Source organism: Eptesicus fuscus, chromosome 5, assembly GCF_027574615.1.
Source record: "Eptesicus fuscus isolate TK198812 chromosome 5, DD_ASM_mEF_20220401, whole genome shotgun sequence".
NCBI lineage: Eukaryota > Metazoa > Chordata > Mammalia > Chiroptera > Vespertilionidae > Eptesicus > Eptesicus fuscus.
The window spans coordinates 10,296,523-10,315,231 of record NC_072477.1 but is presented as its reverse complement, the minus strand read 5'-3'; positions in this window follow the sequence as shown (position 1 = coordinate 10,315,231).

Here is an 18,709-nt window from a genome sequence, read left to right as displayed (position 1 = left end):
TTGGGACTGTCAATAACCTTGCTTTACTGAAATAATAATCATTGCAACAAGTTTCCAGGTAGAGGTAAGGAGTTGTAGAAGTCTGCAAATTTTGTTTTGTGTTCAGTTATCTCATCATTAACTATTCATATATAGAGGAAATTCTCAAATGACAGCTTTCCCCCCCTCTCTGTGCCCTTTAACAGACAGATTTTACACAAATTCAGAGATCACAGGTTCCAGATGACAGGGTTCCATCTTATCAGTCTTTCTGCAATAAAATTTAGCAAATGCTGGTGTTAATTAGGAAGAGCAGCACAAGGGAAGGAATACAAAGAAACCCATGATACACTGCTATGAAAATTACTCATGCAATCACTACGCATTCTCTCAGTGAAAATGTTTTCAAGATAATAAACAAACATTTATTGAAATATCAATTGTACTAAATCTCATGGGAAAATCTCATGAAAAATCTCATTTATGTACTCCAGATCAGAGTTGAATTTAATTATATGTTTCAGGTAGCACAAAATTTAAAACAAGAGACTAAAACTTCAAAATGTCAAAGATGAGGTTTGCCAATATGGCATATTATAATTTGAAAAATGCTGTTATCAGTGATTAATTAGAATGCTTACCTTAAAGAAAAAACAATGCTAAAATGTGTTTTGCCTTCCAAATTCTAGTAGCAGAAAGATGGCCAGTTTTTGCCTTAGAGTCTTATTTGATAAAATAAAAAACCAAACAGTTCAAGTACTGAAATAGTTCCCTTAATATTAGATGATCAATTACATATGAATGACTACATATGCACTTACCGATATAGAGATCATTTGTGTTCACACAGTGGTAAACGCTAACCACATCACACTGAAGAGGATCTTTTGGATTTAACGTTTTTTTGTTTTGGCCCTAGCCAGTTTTGCTCAGTGGATAGAGCACTGGCCTGCAGACCGAAGGGTCCCGGGTTCTACTCCAGTAAACAGGCTCCTCCCCAGCAACCAATCATGTGTTTCTCTCACATCAATATTTCTATCTTTCCCTCTCTTTTCCACTCTCTAAAAATCAATAGAAAAATATCCTCGGGTGAGGATTTTAAAAAAAAGTTTTTTTTGTTTTGGTTTTGAGAGAGTCAGAAAGTCGAGATTCTATGACGGGGTTCACATAATTATTTGATGTATATATGTTTTTCTGGGAGGTTTCTATGGTTTTTATCAGACCCTCAAAGGTGTTGATGACCTTGTTTCTTCTCCACCCTTTCCCCCGAAAAATACCCCACTAAGAAGCATGACTCCAGAAGAGATTAATCAGTATTCACATTCTAAGGTACCTGCTATATAGAATTAACTCAATAAACATTGTTGAATGAATAAACTTTTTCTAGAATATCACTGAACTGCTGATGCTGTCATCAAAGATAAATGTTGAACAGGAAAGACAAATCAGGAAAATCAAGACTGACTACTATATGCAGGACAGGTATTAAGTCTTTTTTTGTTGTTAATTTGTTTTTAAGAAGCTAATCAGAATGATAAGATACACAGAATGATGTAAGAATATTAGCAAAGAAAACAGAGGAGTCAATGTGTTATAAAATGTATACTAGAAGTTTTGAAGGTGAAAGCCTTTCCTGGGTTTGAAGGAGTTTTGACATACAGTTGTTAATTTTCCATTTACAATCAGAAGACCAAAAGTATAAATGGTAGTGAGAAGAGGAACAGAAGGAAGTTTTTTCAGTCTTCAGTTATTGGGAGGAGAGTAGCAAGGGGAATGCAGCGATCCAGAGGTTCCTGAAGAGCACACTCACTAGCTCCTCTGTATGGCTGCCTTTGGGGGGCAGGGGGAGAAAGGGAGAACGTAGAGGTCGCTGACTTGACCAGAACATAGGAAAATCACTCCTCCAGTGCCCTGAAACTATTAAACATCTTTAAACAGATACTAGGCCAAGAAAGATGCAACTGCCTTGAAAATTCTAGTTCACACTTGGGGAACACTCCCAATAGGAATATTTGGAAGCATTAACTTGGTACACATCCAAGCCAGTACTGTTGCCACTTCCTTGTGAGGTTTCTGAGGAGTCCCAATAGAAGGTCACGTCCAACTAGTATCTATATCCTTTCCTCATTTTGGCATTATGAGTTTTTGGAAAGTAAGGTACAACTGCTTACTGGTGTCTTATTTACTGTAGAAAAAGATGTAGGAGATACATGATGAAACCAGTACTGGAGAAGATAGTCCAGGAACTGAGCCCAACCATGGTGACATTTGTGGCATTTTTATTCTTCACCTCCAACGTAAAGTATGAAAATACTGTCACTTAAAGAGAGTATAATTTCTTGGGTCTTCTCTAATTCCACTGCTAACACATTCAAATTATAACTAATTTGTGGACCAGCTACTACAAACTGTTTCAATTTCTAGTTTTGTCTCCATGGGTGAGCCTGATAAGTTATTTATCCTCTCTAAGCTTAACTTCCCTTATTTGTGAAAAGGAGTGAAATAACAGGGTTTCTGTGTGCAATAAATGGGATACCGTAAGTAAGACACTGCATGGCACACCATAAGTGCTCAGTAAATACTAGCCATTCTTCTTATAGTTATTGCCTTTATCAGTGTCCCTGTACACAGTCTCTCCCTCTCTAAAATTCACTCCCACTTTGCTGCCACACAATTATTCTTAAACTAGTGGCCCAGTGCACGGATTCATGCACATTGAAGGATGTTAATTAGAAGGTGGCCGGTGGGGCAAGACAGGGCGACACAGGCCAGACACACCCTGGAGCCAACCTCCCGCGGTCCCTCCCCAGTGAGCCACACCTGGGGCGGCACCACAGCTGGAAGGGCATCTGCAGAGTGAGCAGGGTCCTTCTGGCAGGTGGGGTCCCTTGGCCTGGTCTGCAGGGATTGGGCCAAAACCGGCTCTCTGACATCCCCTGAGGAGTCCCAGAGTGAGAGAGGGCACTCTGCAAAGTTGCTGTCGTACAGGGTGTGGAACGCAAACGCAAGTATGCAGTAAACCAGATTCAAGGCTGACAGTGCCCAGCAACAACATAACCCACGGCCGAAAGTGGAATTGCACGGCCCTGCAAGGAATTGGGCTCCCTCCTCTCTGGTTCTGGGGTGTGTCACCCAAGAACCGCCACTGCCAAATCACCGCAGCTCAGCAGCTCCTGCATTGAGTGTCTGCCCCCTGGTGGTCAGTGCACATCATATCTTTCGGCCAGTTGGACGGTCACTTAGCCTTATCTATACTAATAGAGGAATACGCAAATTATCCGGGACGCTGTAACGTCACGACCGCTCAGCAGGCTGCACACGCAGCATACCCCAGTAAGGCTGCTGAGGTTTTCATCTGTCCCTTTCTACACCGAAGATGACAGGGTTCAAGGAGGAAGGGCTCGTTTCGTTTTCTCAGCACCCAGCTGGAAGGCCTCCCTGGGGTGGCTCTCCCTCTGAGCCCTGCCAGGATGGGTGCTCTGGCCCAGGAGCCCCGAGGGGAGGTGGAGCAAAGTGCTTTCCCTCCAGGACCCCGCTCTCCCTGGGAGTCCGGCGCGGAGGGTGCTCTTCCTGGGAACCCAGAAATCCGCCTCTCAGGGCCACTGCACAGCAGCCTGGCCGGGCAGCAGCGGGGCTGGGCGAGCCGTGGAAAGGTCGACCTACCCATGCAGATGTGTACACTGGCGGAGGCCACACAGCTGCCATAGTTGAAGTCATCCTCAATGGAGGACGGGGGTAGCAGGGATCGGAGTCGGCCATGTCGGCAATGGAACCCCAGCTCCCTGCCAAATGACGGAGAGCACACGGACCTCATGGTCCTTGGTCACTTCCTGAGCATCAGTCAGCCCTGACCGGGGATCAAACCCGAAACCTAAGTAGGTGCCCTGACAGAATGGAACCCAAACCTTTGGTGTGGCAAAGGAGCTCCGGCCCACAGCAGGAGCCAGGGCACGCCAGAGGGGTTCTGTTGAGGGGCCCTGACAGGCAGCGCGCAGCACAGTGGGTTAGAACTCCTCCTGATACAGCAAGGTTGTGGGCTGGATCCCTGGTCAGGGCACAGACAAGAAGCAACCAAAGAGAGCATAATAAGTGGAACAACACACTGGTGTTTCTCTCACTCCCTTCCTCTCCCGAAAACAATCAATCAATAAAAATTAAAATAAAAAATAAACCCTCTGGCTTGCAGAGTTGCTAACACAGTTAGAAAGCAAAGTCCCATCCCTTCCCATTCATTCAACAAATACTTCATATGCTCCTTCAATAATCGAACTGGGGATGGGTGTTTATTTGTTTTGGTTAATCCTCACCTGAGGACATTTTTCCATTGATTTTTTTTTTTTTTTTTTTAGAGAGACTGGAAGGGAGGGAGAAAGACAGAAACTAATGTGAGAGATATCAATTGGTTGCCTCTTGCTGAATCCCCAACCAGGGCCCCAGATTGATCCTGCAACCCAGGTACGTGCCCTTGATCGGAATCCAATCCATTACCCTTCAGTCCGCCTGCAGAAGCACTATCCACTGAACCAAACCAGCATTTTTTTTCTTTTTAAGTCCTCCTCTAAGGATATGTGTGTTTTTTTTTCATTGATTCTACAGAGAGAGGAAGGGAGAGGGAAGAGAAAGAGAAACATCGATCAGTTGCCCAAGCAATCCGACAGGGATGGAATCCACAACCTGTGTATGTGCCCTCACCTGGAATCGAACCCATGACCCTTTGGTGTGTGGGAGGACACTCTAACTACTGATCCACACCGACTAGGGCTTGGAGTTACACTTAAAAATTATTTTTTACACATCTGCCCTGGCCAGGTGGCTCAATTGGTTGGAGTCTCAACCTGTAAACCAGAGGATTTCCTGTTGGACTCTAGGTTAGGGCACATACTTAGGTTTAGGTTAGATCCCGGTGGGTCAGCAGGTGCAGAGGCAGCCTACCGGTATTTCTCTCTCTAAAAATCAATTTTAAAAACATCCTCAGGTGAGAATTAAAAACATATATATATTAAAAATTTTCAGATCCCCCTAACCGGTTTGGCTCAGTGGATAGAGCGTCGGCCTGCGGATTGAAGGTCCCAGGTTCGATTCCGGTCAAGGGCATGTACCTTGGTTGCAAGCACATACCCAATAGGGAGTGTGTAAGAGGCAGCTGATCAATGTTTCTCTCTATCCCTCTCCCTTCCTCCTGTAAAAAGTCAATAAAATATATTTTTTAAAATTTTTCAGATCTAAAATTTTATTTGGTTCTTCTTTAAATTTTATTTTTCATTTACAGTTTAAATTCAATATTCTATCCGATTTAATAAAACCCTAATATGTAAATTGACCAAATGGTGGAATGACTGGTCGCTATGAACTGACCACCAGGGGGCAGACGCTGAATGCAGGAGCTGCCCCATGGTGATCAGTGTGCTCCCACAGGGAGAGCACCGCTCAGCCAGAAGCCGGGCTCATGGCTGGCGAGTGCAGCGGCAGTGGCAGGAGCCTTCGTGGCAGCACTAAGGAGCAGCGAGCCGAGTGGTAGGGAGCAGCAAGCAGGCAGACGGTAAGGAGTGCGGGGTCCTGGACTGTGAGAAGGATGTCTGCCTGCCGGCTTAGGCCCGCTCCCTGTGGCGGACATCCCCCGAGGGGTCCCAGACTGCAAGAGGGCTCAGGCCAGGCTGAGGGACCACCCCAACCCCCAGTGCACAAATTGCATGCACCGGGCCTCTAGTCCTGTATAATAAAAGGCTAAGGTGCAAATAGACCAAAAGGCAGAACCGAACATGACATGCGCTGACCACCAAGGGGCGTGTGCGGAACATGGCAGGCGTTGGCCATGGTGGGATGGTGGATCAGGTGAACAGGGGCACTAGACCAAGGCCGGGTGCCGGTCGCTGTCATCGGGGTGAGCCTCTGGTGGTTATTGAAAATTCTTTGCTCCCATGCGCCACGGTCCCGCCCGGCATTCGCACCTGCTGCCAGCACCAGCCCCACTCGCACCCGCTGCCAGCGCCGGAGCCACTGCTCACACCTGCTGCTGGTGCCTGGCACCAGTCCCAATCACTCGGCGCCAGCAGTGGGTGCAAGTGGCAGCTGCCGGCCCTGATCACCCGAGGGCTTCTCCACCTCCCCCTGCTCCTGAGGGGCAATCGGGGCAGCAGCCGCCACTCACACCCGCTGACAGCGTCGGCCCCAATCACACCACACCATCAGCGGGTGCGAGTGGCGCCGGTGGAAGCGGGGCTGTCGGCAGACTGGGGACTGGGGGCTGAGGCTGGAGGGGCTGGGTGGGGGCGTGGAGGGTGGGCCGAGACCCGACCTTATGCCTACCGCAGCCTCGCAGCCCACAGTTCCTTTCAAGGTGCACAAATTCATGCACTCAGCCCCTCGTGTATATATATATATATAGAAGATACCTTTGATTTTGTCAATCTCTATTCAGTCTCTATTTGTCAATTTTGAATAGATTTCATGCAAACAGGATAGTTTTATCTTCCTGCCTGGCACGTGTGGCCATTCTCTAGCTAGCCTTAACTACCCTAAACCCACCCTGGTCTCTCATGAGGCCCCTAATAACAGAATAAACTTCTCCTTTCCCAACACACCCTGCTCTTTTCAGCCTCCTTGCTTTGTTCCTGGTATTCCATCTGCATGGAATGCCTTCCCTCTGTACATCCATATAAGTTGCTGACCCTCTAAGCTAGCTCAGGTGCCACCAGCTCCACAAAGCTTTCTCTCATCCCTCTAGAAAAGTGAGTTTTCCCCTACGGATTCCTGAAATAGTTGTCATTTCTTCTACCTTCAAAAATAGTTACTTAGGTTCACATTATCTCCCAACCAAAATATAAGTCCTCCAAACCCAAGGTTCCAATCTGTTTCATTTTATATCCCTACTAGAGGCCCGATGCACAAAATTCATGCACGATTAGGGTCCCTAGGCCTGGCTGGTGATCAGGGCCGGCCAGGGCCTCCCTTCCCCAGCTGCCGGCCAGGGCCTTCCTTCATTCCCACCGTCCCCTGGTGGTCAGTGCACGTGATAGCGAGCAATTGAACTCGCAGAACTCCTGAGGGGACAATTTGCATATTAGGCTTTTATATATATAGATGGTCCCTAACACAGGACCACACTTACAAAAGGTGCTTAACAAATATTTATGGAATTGAGTAACCATATACTATTACTAAAAGTAGAATGTGGTAACAGAAGAGGATGATATGAAGTGCTAAGGAAGCACAGTGGAGGGAGGTGACTTTGCATTTGACTTTGCATTTGAAGAAAGCTTTACGGATATTAGAACATTTTGGACAGAGAGCTAGGCCAAGAATGCAATGTGAATAAAGAATGAGTGAGGAAAGCAAAGACTTAAGAACAATTTATATGGCTGAAATTTACAAGATGGAAAGGGTACTAGGTTATTAGGAATGAATATGCCAGATTATTGAGGGACCTGAAGGAACTCCTAAGAAATCTGGACTTAATCCTAGAAGCCAGGGGAAGCCATGGGAGGTTTGAGCAGGGAAATAATATAGTCAGAAGTTTGATTTAGAAAAGCTACTCCATCAGCTGGCCATAGATGGAACTAGGTATGGAAGACCAATAAAGACTTTTACAGGAGTTAGGAAAACAGCAACAGGGCCTTGAACTATGATGGTGACAGCAGAAATGTAAAGATGAAAGAATGTAAAAGGGGACAGAGTGGAAAGAGAACTGCAATGGGGCAGTGGAAGAACAGGGTTCCCCAGGACAATTCAGGGAGTCCATGAACGTGGCTGGAAAAGTAGAACATCTTTATTTCCACTAACCCCCTAAGTGAAATGTAGCATACCTTCAATTATGGATATGGGCAACAAATCGTGGCAGCATTAGGCTTCATCAGACTGGCAAATAGTAACATGGCATAACAAAGAACTTCTTCACTCTGAAGTGACTAGAAGTTTGGTAAAGCCTTTACCAGAGATAAATATTAGAATTAGATAGAAAATTTTAAATATATACACACACACATATATATATTTTAAAGAACCCATGTGTGGGGATTGAGAGAAGAAGAACAATAAAGATGAATAAAATTATCACTTTGATTTTGGATGTGCTGAGTTTCAGGTGTCAGCCCACACTTATTTTATACAAGAACATCCATTTTCTTGTGTCCAGTAACCTCCAGCTGCAGGGAACCCTAATCACCTCTATACACCAAGAACCTTCACTTCCCATTCGGCTCATCCTCCCAGCTTGTGGCACTGCAAACAGTCCAAGGTTGACCAACTGTCCCAGTTTGCCTGGGACAAAGAGGCTTTCTAAGACATGGGCCTTTGAGGGCTAAAACCAGGAAATTCCAAGGGCCCCAAATCTGGCAATATATGCTAGTAAGACTGTATTACTATGATGCCTTCAATTAAGAAAAAAAAACTGTGATCCCTAAAGTTTATTTTGGATCCGAGTCTGTCCATCTGCTCTTCCCACAAAGTAGAAAATCCTGAAGGAAAAATCTTCCTCTCACAAAGTCAAGACAGTTAAGGGCACTCAATAAATGCTTCCGTAACCAAACAGCATTATGTCAGTAGGTTTTGCAATTCACATAGTGCGGGCAACATTCACATCTCATGCAGCCTTCACAAGAAGGCTGTGAGACAGACAGAAGAAACCTAGGCTCCGGGAAAATGCGGTCCTTTGCTCTATCTACTGCACACAGCAAGCAAAGTGCCGGCTCCTGGCACCGCGGCTGCCAAAGAACACTGTGTGTTCCACAGACGCACGAGCGGCTGTTGCTATATGGAGATTATGCAAAACCGCCGTTTTCTTTCTTTTGCAATGTCCTGTGGACTCAGTGCTCTGACAGTAGACTGATACACAATAACACGGAGTGTTCCTTTTAGGGTGCCAGTGATGGTTTACCTATGGGAAAAGGCATAACAGGCAATCATGAAAATATTCAAAACTGGTGAGATTAGGTAAGAGGAGCAATAACTTACGAGCCAAAAGAAGAAGGCAAGTGGTACGAAGACTGTACTCTCCTATTCGGCATCTAATCAGAAAATCTACACAAGGCAGTGAATGCGCCTGTATTAGTCAATACGGGATTGAATCGACACGCCCATGTGTGCCTGTATTGATCAATCCAGGAATTTTGGACGGGGCTGGGAATGGGGAAAGCCAGGCTGCATAAACCAGGGAAGTCAACTACTACTAAGGCTTCCTAAGTCGGAGAGGTCTGGCCTTGCTGGGTTTATTGGCCGGCAATTCACCAAACTACCTCTCCCTGTAGCCATGGCAACACCCACGCCAAGGCAGCACCAGAGTTCACTTGTGGATAAGCCACAATCCACCGAACTTGCACCTACGCAGCTCCAATAAAACCAGCAAGGACGTCGCCTCCCGCCCAAGGCAACCAGGGCTTTTCCGTGTTCCTCTCTCTAACCCATCCAGGGAACATATTCTTTAATTCTTTACAGCCATGTCCCCGGAGGGGAGGGCGAGTCCTGAGCGACCACCACTTTTGCTGCAGTCAAAGAGGAGAGGAGTTTTTTTCTCTTTTGCGGGGGTGGACATCAGAGACGCATGAAACCCGGATGCACACACAGACGTAAGTTGCCTAAAAAGGCAAATGAGCTGATAGGATCAAAAACCTCTTTTCAGCCAACATCTCATAGCATGTCAGTCAGGCAAGCTCAGTTTTGCCCCTGCAGGCCACTGTTTCTGGAGCGATAAACAGCTTCCAGGACGGGCTGTTTGATTTACAGTTCTAAAAAAAACCAACAACAACAAAAAACCGCATTCCGTGCGGGTGGGACCGCGCACCGCGAGCGCAACCGTGACGTATGCGGGAGAGCGTTCCAGAATCGCTTTTCCAGCGCCAACAAGATGCCCGGGAGGCAAGTCTCATGTTTGCTCCTAAAAATGAAGAGGAACCCATTCGCCCGCCCCGCGCACGGGGAGAAAAAGCGAACCGAGCGGTCTGATGGAAGCGGCAGCTAAAACCCCTGTGAGAACCACCCCCCCCACCTCCTCCTCCTCCTCCTCCTCCCAGGGCGGCCACTCTGCTCCCTGAGCTCCCAGCCGCCAGCCCGCGAGTTCTACCCCCGCCACACCCCTGGGACCTGCGCAAAAACAACACCACCCACCGCCAAGTACAAAAAGGGGAACCCCCCCCCCCCGCCCCCACGAAACGTCTGTCGCGCAACCGCTTTTCTACCGCTCAGAGAGCGCCGCGAACAGGCCCTCGCTGCCACTAGTAAAGATGGCCGCCCTCGGCGGGGCCGCTCCCTCCCCGGCGGCCGCGGGCTGCCCCGCGAGCCTAGACCACTCACGCGCAGCCCTCGGCGCCCGCCGCGGCTTGACGCATTGCAGGTGCGGAGCAGCCAATCAGAAGGCTCCGCTCTTTCCGGCCAACCACTGCAGGGGCGCGCTGGCCAATCAGAGCGTCCTCGCCGAACGGAGCGAGGCAAGCAGACTCGGCAGCGCCAACTAAGCACTCGGAGGCAACGCGCGGCCTGGGGCGTGGACGGCGGCCGCCGGTGTGCTCCTCCGCCGGGAGATATAGTGCCCTCGCCCGCGCCCCGCCCTGCCTGCCCGCGCGCGCGCGCGCTTGAAAAGCCTGGGTGCGAGGCTGGCTCCTCCTCCTCCCGCTTCGGGGGGGGGGGGGGGGGACACAAGGTTGCTTAGGAACCATGCTAAACGCCTTTGCCGTGGCCCTCCGAGGGGCGATCGCAAAGCACCCTCGCTCGGCTCCCCTGGCTCAATGAGGGCAGCGCTGGTTTGCTTTGCTTGCGGCACGTTTTGGGAAAGCAGTTGCCGCCCGAGAAATAAGAAAACCTTCCCTGATCTCGAAAACCGGACTCAGACTGCAGTGGAGCCGACCCTTCCTGTGGACGAGCGCAGGCCCTGGCGCCCGAGGGCACCCTCGTGGGCACGGGCGTTTCAGAAGGGCCCGTTCCCATTCCCTCCCTTATCCCCTCGCGGGGCTGCAGTGTCACCTGGCAGTGGCCTGACTCGTCTGGTCCTCCCCCATGGAAAGCTTGTTAACTTCTCCGAAAAACGCCCTGCTAGCTGGAGGGTTAGCGAAATGACTGCAACGAGGGGCCAGGTCTGGTACCCTTGTCTGTCTAAGTGCTGGAGGAGATCGCTAAGCCCCGATGCTACAGTGAAAAATCCGAGACCCAGGGGGGTCAACAGACACGCCTACAGTCACATAGCAATTTAGTGGCAGAGCCTACAGCGTGGAATCTAGGTTGTCCGTCCCCCGAGCCTGTGAGTTTCTCCTACAGTCACACCCCAGCTAGAGCTGACACTGTGGCTGTGAGATGGCTCAATTATTTGGGGAACTTTATTGTATAACCAAAGGAAGCTGTAGGAGCTAAGGGAATCTTTTTTTTTTTTCTCCCCCTGAACATGATTTTCAATCGTGCCCTACAGACAAAGTAGCAGAGAAGACGTGTTAACTTGGTTCTTCTCCCAACTCTAGGAATCGAGCTAAGAATATGAAATCTAGTGGATGTCTCAGAACTGCCATTTCAGTTAACATCCTCTGTCTGTGATTTTGGCACAAATAGGGCTTGGATCATCTCATGATTTTTTTTTTTTTTCGTGATTGCACTATATTCACATCCTGTTTCGAAGATTACGCCATGAATGGTCTTTTCTTGAGGTTTTACAACCAGCGGTGTGACTGCACTGTACCGAGGTAAAGGTTGTTCTTTGATCTGAGGCCATAGTTGCCACTTGCCATTTATTGCTGCTGCTTCAACTTTTACTCAAAGCCTTGTTCAAAAGCTGTGGTTTTCTTTCTGTGGGCGGCGAGTCGTCATCCCCAAAGATGTTTGCCAAGTGAGCAAATATCTGAACTTCCAACGAGCTGCTCACCATATAAATACCTGCCCAAAGAAAAAAAAACACATCCCAATTCTTTTGCCATGCGTATGGTATAGGAAATAGGCACCGCAACATCTTTGTATCGAGTCAGATGGTGATGTGAGAAAGAGATCTGACTGGGTTACTAACAAATTGGGAATTCTTGGATGAGTTCCTTTGTGCTCAGTACCTCAGTTTTCTATTCTGTAGAATGAGAAGATTGGATTAGATGATTTCCATATTTCTTTCCAGCTCTAACATTTGACTCTGCTGTGAAGAATTTGGAATATAACTTACTTGTGTAATTACATTCAGCCTGATTGTAATAGCACCTTTATATTTATTTTTATGTTTAATCTTCACAATTTTTCTAGGGGGAGAGTCCCCATTTACAAAGAAGTTGGGTTTGCTAAAAAGTTTGCCCCAGATTTATCTAAAACATGAATCTGTGTGCCACAAAATATTCCTTTAGGCTTATTTCTTCAATCCTGGTACACACCAAATTTGCTGCTTTTTGGTGGTCAGCAAATTAGCTCACTAAATTGTGAGTTCCTTAAGGACAGGGCCCATCCAATTTATCTTTATATTCTTAGTGCTTAGTAAATTTCATTTTACATTCCAGGGACTTAATAGAGTTTTGTTGAAGGACTGAATGAACAATAATTACAACAGTGGTAGAAGAATTGGATGTAAAAGTGTTTTTGAGTTCCAATCAATACTTATTGAGAGTCTACAATGCAGAAGTGTTTTCTTTCAGCATCTCAAATTTCTCTCTCTCTCTCCCTTTGTCTCCACTTTTTACTTCAAATTAAGGAAATATCATCATTATGGGACATTAATAATGACTTCTTAAGTAGTAGGGCTTATCGCCAAGCCTTCCTTTGTATGCATTCTATTACATTCTTTGAAGAAGACAAAGATTTAGAAGAAAATGACTTCAAAAAAATCTCACTCAAACAAAATTGCTCACTTTCCCCTTGTATTGTTGCTTTTCTCGTTGTAAAGAGATAATGTCCTGCACCTAGCTTTTGATCTTTTTTTGAGTTTTTTGAAATAAATGTCAGGATTGATCAGTCAGTTTGAGTAGGCACAGCTTAGTCTGTTCTAAGTATTTTAATTGCGTATCATTCAACAAAGTAGGAATTCTTTAATGATCTTAAGTTTTACCATTTATAAAAAGATGAAACTCGTGAGTCAAGTCCCCTATGACCAAAGTTCTATTTATAGCCACATCTCCAGGGGTCTCCTAGTTACTAGGGAGTTCTGTACAAATTCCTCACAAAATTCACAAGCAAAATATTAAGCATCATAAAATCCTAAGTCTGGGAAGAACAAGAGAAAAGTCCATCTGGTCCACCTTTCCACTTTCCAGATAAGTTCTGAGAAGTGATTAGCTAGGGACAGAGCAGGCTTTAGAATTATACTAGACTGATCTGGCCTTTGACCTTTGATTACATTTTAATCAAAGATTAATTATAATAAGAAGAGCAGAGGAATGCTGCCATCCACAAGGCCTCCAAGGGACTGTGGAAAAATCTTGCAATGACTTCGCTTTGGACTTTGTTATTCCATTTGGGGTTTGGCTGTCTTGAATTGTTCTCTGTGCTGGGCCTTATCTATAAAGTTGTTTAAAATCTTTGACCTTCATTTAAATTGCTGACCCTTTCCTGTTAAGTGTTATCACGATTTCTTTACTTATGTCTTCTTAATTCTAGCCGTGTTTCCCTTTCTTATCCCCCAAAGCTACTGTTTTAAGGTGGGTAACAAACAAATGCAAAGGAATGTAGCTACACGATTATAATTCTTTTGTAACACTCCAAAGTATTTTTTAGGGTATGGCAAAGTGCTAATGAAGAATAATCTTGGTGCCCTAACCGGTTTGGCTCGGTGGACAGAGCGTCGGCCTGCGGACTCAAGGGTCCCAGGTTCGATTCCGGTCAAGGGCATGTACCTTGGTTGCAGGCACATACCCAGTGGGGAGTGTGCAGGAGGCAGCTGATCGATGTTTTCTCTCATCGATGTTTCTAACTCTCTATCCCTCTCCCTTCCTCTCTGTAAAAAATCAATAAAATATATATATATTTTTAAAAAAAGAATAATCATGGTTATAGCTTCATTTCTCATAATGAAACTTTTAGGCTGGTTCCTAAAACAAAAAACAAAAAACAAAAAAAACGGTCCTCTTCTTCAACTGATTAAAACAGGTATGGACTAGACTTGTTCAGAGACGGCGTTCTTTCGCAAAAAGAAAACCCTGTTCCATGGCTCCAGCAGCACCTAACCCTTAACCTAGCTGGCTGACTAGCAAATGTTCAGAAGCAAAACGCCGTTTAGAAAATAACAATGGCTCGGTGGAAGCCTATGGTATCACCATACAAAACACAGGCTGAGAAATATGCTCCAACCTCAAGGTATTACAAAATACAAGTTCCCACGGCTACAGAGTGCTGAATAGCTCTCATGGGTTCTCCTCCTTTCTTGGGATTTGAAAATCAGAAACGCCTCTGTTAGAACCACTGTTCTGTATTTTGCTGCTATTCAGTTTTGAGGTCGTTTCCTAGGTTTCAAACTTAGTGCGAGACAGGTGCAACGATGCCACTTTGCGCGGCAGGGAAGGGCCAGAGCAGTGAAACATGAAACTATAAATCGGTTCTCTTGTCACCAGTCTCTTCGGCTGCTCTACAAGAGGGTGCTGACTCGGCAGCATTCCGCTGGAGTGGTGAAGGGAGTGAGGCCCGGAAGGCTTGTTCCCGGGAGCCTGCCTGTGGAGGGCGCAGAATGATGGAAGACCTGGGATCTTCCCACGGCTCAAGACGTTAGACTATTGCCTCAGATTCCAACTGATTTTTCCTTGACTTCTGATCCGACTTTTGTCAATGGAACTGACATTTTAAATATTGTAAATAACCACATCTGATATTTGTCTAGGCCCTAGACTCTAGGGCTTTATTGTCTACAAACTAATTTGATCTTTTTTTTCTCCTCTCGTGTAATCCTCACACAAGCCTTTGAGGTATATTATTATTATACCCATTTTACAAATGAGATAACTGAGTCTGTGCGGCTAAGCGGCCAAGGAAGCAACCATTTAACCTACCAAAGAATATTCCACAATATTGTAAAAGAGGTTTCTTGGGAAATAACTGTTTTCAAAACAAAACAAAACAACAACAACAAAAGAAGCCTTTCCATTGAAATAGGACAAAATTTCTGTCTAAACTCTTGGTTTGTGGAGGAGAATGTGAGGAGAGAGGGGCATACTCATTTGTACAACGTGAAAATTCTCCCGAAGGAAATAATCAGGGAGCAAGTGATCCCATTATCCTGTTGTGATGTGTAAAATTGGTTTATTATCCAAGGACTGAGAGTCTTTACTTGGAATGAATAAAGACTCAGGGAACATCTTCACTGGACTTAGAAAGAGACCCAGTTTTTCTGTTCAAGTACCACTTGCCTTTGGCCATATTTTCTCCATTGCAGGAAGCAGGGAATGGGTTCATTTAGGTGAAAGTAGGGAGAGAATTGCCGAAGCAGGAAGGCTCAGGCCAGGCATGTGCTTGCTCAGGGTCATACAGGGGGCGGGGCGGGATCCCAGCAGGAACAGTCCAGTGTTTTCCTGAGGAGGTGTGGCTTGCCACCAAATCTAGGAAGACTGGCTTGATTTTTGGATTAATAGAGAACGCACTGCTTCAGGAGGTTTAGCATTAGAGCAAAGGACTTTTTTTTTTTTTTTCTTCTTCCTTTTTTCTCTACTTTGGAAATTTCACACCTAATGTCTTCTCTAGTTCCATGAGTGAATTGAGCTCAACACGAACTAATTAAATGATCTTTCGGTATTTATTGACTCAGCTACTATGGTGAGGCCAAAGAGTATATGATGGTAGCTTCTGCTACTATCTGGTTGAAGGGGTAAGATACAGAAAAGATATCAAGCAGAAGTGGGTAAGAGGTATAGGAATTCAGGAGAGAAGTTCACCAGGAGCTATGATAATCAGGAATGTCTGAAAGCTGGGGCATTTAAACCGGGCATGGAGAGAGGTGGTGAAGATACGGACAGGCATGTGGATCCTGGGAACGGCTCGGAAAAGTCAATGAGTTGGAAGCGCATGATATGTATTCAGGAGTTAGAGAGTAAACCAATTTGAAACAGAGAGTTCACATTTGTGGAATAACGGGGGGAAAAGTTGAAAAAGTAGATCAACAAACTGTTGAAGGGCTTTGAATGCTGGGCACAAGGACTTAGCATTAAATCCTGCCGGCACTGGGGAGCCAATGAAAGTTTTTGAACCGATGAGTGATATGATGAAATTAATCTGGCGCTGTGTATTGAATGGATCAGAAGAGGACAAGATCACTGGGATGATAAAGAATCATGGATGAGCCCTAACCGGTTTGGCTCAGTGGATAGAGAGCATCGGCCTACGGACTGAAGGGCCCCAGGTTCGATTCCGGTCAAGGCCATGTACCTTGGTTGCGGGCACATCCCCAATATATGCAGAAGGCAGCTGATTGATGTTTCTAACTCTCTATCCCTCTCCCTTCCTCTCTGTAAAAAATCAATAAAGTATATTTTTTTAAAAAGAATCATGGATGTGATATTAAAATTTTTAGGACCCTCAAGATTAATTTTTTCATTTTTTTAATTGCCTGAAGTTTTATATATGTCTTGTTTTTTTCCCTGATTGAGACCCTCAAGATTCTTGATCCAGGCAACATGGTAGTGCCATCCAATAGAATTTTTGCGATGAGGAAATGTATGCTGTCCAATATGATAACCACTAGCCATGTGGGTCTACTGAGCACTTGAAATATGGCGAGTGAAACTTAGGAATTGAGTGTTTTATTTTAATTAATTTTGATTTAAATAGCCACATGTGGCTGGTGGCTACCATATTGGACCGCACAGATCCAGAAGGTAGGACAAAGGTTTTTCATTATGATTCAAAACCAAACCACACCGTTACCAGAGTAGACCTTCCCTCTGTTGGAAGTGGTGAGGCCCATTCTTTGGTATAATCCACAATCAACATCAATTTACCTGATTTACCATTATGGGCCAGTTTTCTGCATGTCAAGCCCCCAGTGAAAAATATCAATTTGCGCCAATCACTGGGGCTGCTCTTCAGGCAAACCGAGTCATCCCCAAACCTGCCATTCCAGTTTACCGCGGTGGCCACACATCCCTCAACTGAATAGTTGTTGAATCATTTGTAAGCTGCTAAATGCCTATTGTTGCAGGGATGTCTTAGATCTGCTCTCTGTAGGGTAGAAATGAGAAGTTGCTGGTTACTGTTTTATGTTGACTAAAGTTACTTTTGCACTTGATTTTTTTGATTAATAGGGAAATAGTGATTCAAGAACTTCCAAAATAATATAATTTACAAAACACACTGCTCAGTAGGTCAGCCGCATTTTTAAAAAATCAGCTTGAATTCAGTGTAAACAATTAAAGCACAAAACCTATGATCTTATCCCATCGAGTATTTAAAATCTGAATTCATATACTTGGTCCCTAAGTCTGTCAGGGGCTTAATCACAAGGAACAACAACAGCCTGTAATTATTGGAATCGAGAGTCTAGATCAGTGGTCGGCAAACTCATTAGTCAACAGAGCAGCAAACCACGGCTCTCGAGCCACCTGCGGTTTGCCGCTCGGTTGACTAATGCAGTTTGCCGACCACTGGTCTAACCAGTGGCAGCTTGTGACTTAAGAGCTCAGCAGGTCAAAGCACAGAGCTAATGAGGCCCCGCGTCATTGGTCTGGTCTCATTAATGGCCCATTATTTTGCTCTGTTCTCTATCCTGACCCCTTGCTGTGTTGCATATTCATGACCTTGGTCACAAGGGTGGAACAGGCCAGAGAAGGACTAGTGCAAATCCATCACCACAGCTACTGGCAAAACAAGCTCTGTGAATGGAGGGCAAGAGGTGTCCTCTACTATTCAAAGGAAAGCATTTGAGAAAAAAAGAAAAACAGGAACAGGGCACACATGCCAGGTGAATGTGCTGTTTGGGAAGACTGCACTGTAGACCGTTAACTAAATACATCGATGAACATTGCAAGCTGGGACACACAGCAGGGCATGTAGTCTGGTTATGACTCACTGGGATTATGGGACACTCAATAGACACCTCTGTGCTAACATTGATAACGTGTTTTTTCTCACGGTATAAAGTCATGGTCTAACCTTTGCTTGTCATATTCTGATGGCAACGTCTATTCCAATTTAAATGTACTATTAGAATCCTTACTCTATTCTTTACCTATAGGAGTCATTCATAAATGATAATAGCAAAATGTTAAATGGGAGGATAATGAGGTATTTTGTTGTTGACAGAGAGAGTAAAGCTTTTAAAAATAATCCTGTATAACAATAAATGAAATGTATACACACAAAGAGCAAGAATCTGTTCTGGGTCTTGGAGATGACTAGTGAGGTAGAGAATCCCAAATGGTGGATAATTACCAAGGTGCCATTGGACTATGGGCAGAGAGGAGGGAACGGGGATGGTGGGGAGGCAGAAGACAAGATTTCTCTCCTGTGATTACAGATTTCTTGAGGAATATACTCTAAATCGATAATCCATCCATGAAGACACAACTGACTGTAGTTATATATAATGAATGAATTTAGACAGGTTACTTTGTAGAAACCATGAAATAAATTCTCTCTTTCTCTCTCTTACACACACACACACACACACACACACACACACACACACATTTTCTCAAAAGAATTTAAGTTCCATAAAGGCAAGAAGATCTATCTATCTATCTATCTATCTATCTATCTATCTATCTATCTATCTATCTATCTATCTATCTTAGCTACTGTATTAACAAGGCCTAGCAGAGTGTGGGATATAATAATATTTAAATAGAGCTTTGTTCTGAGGCAGATCTAG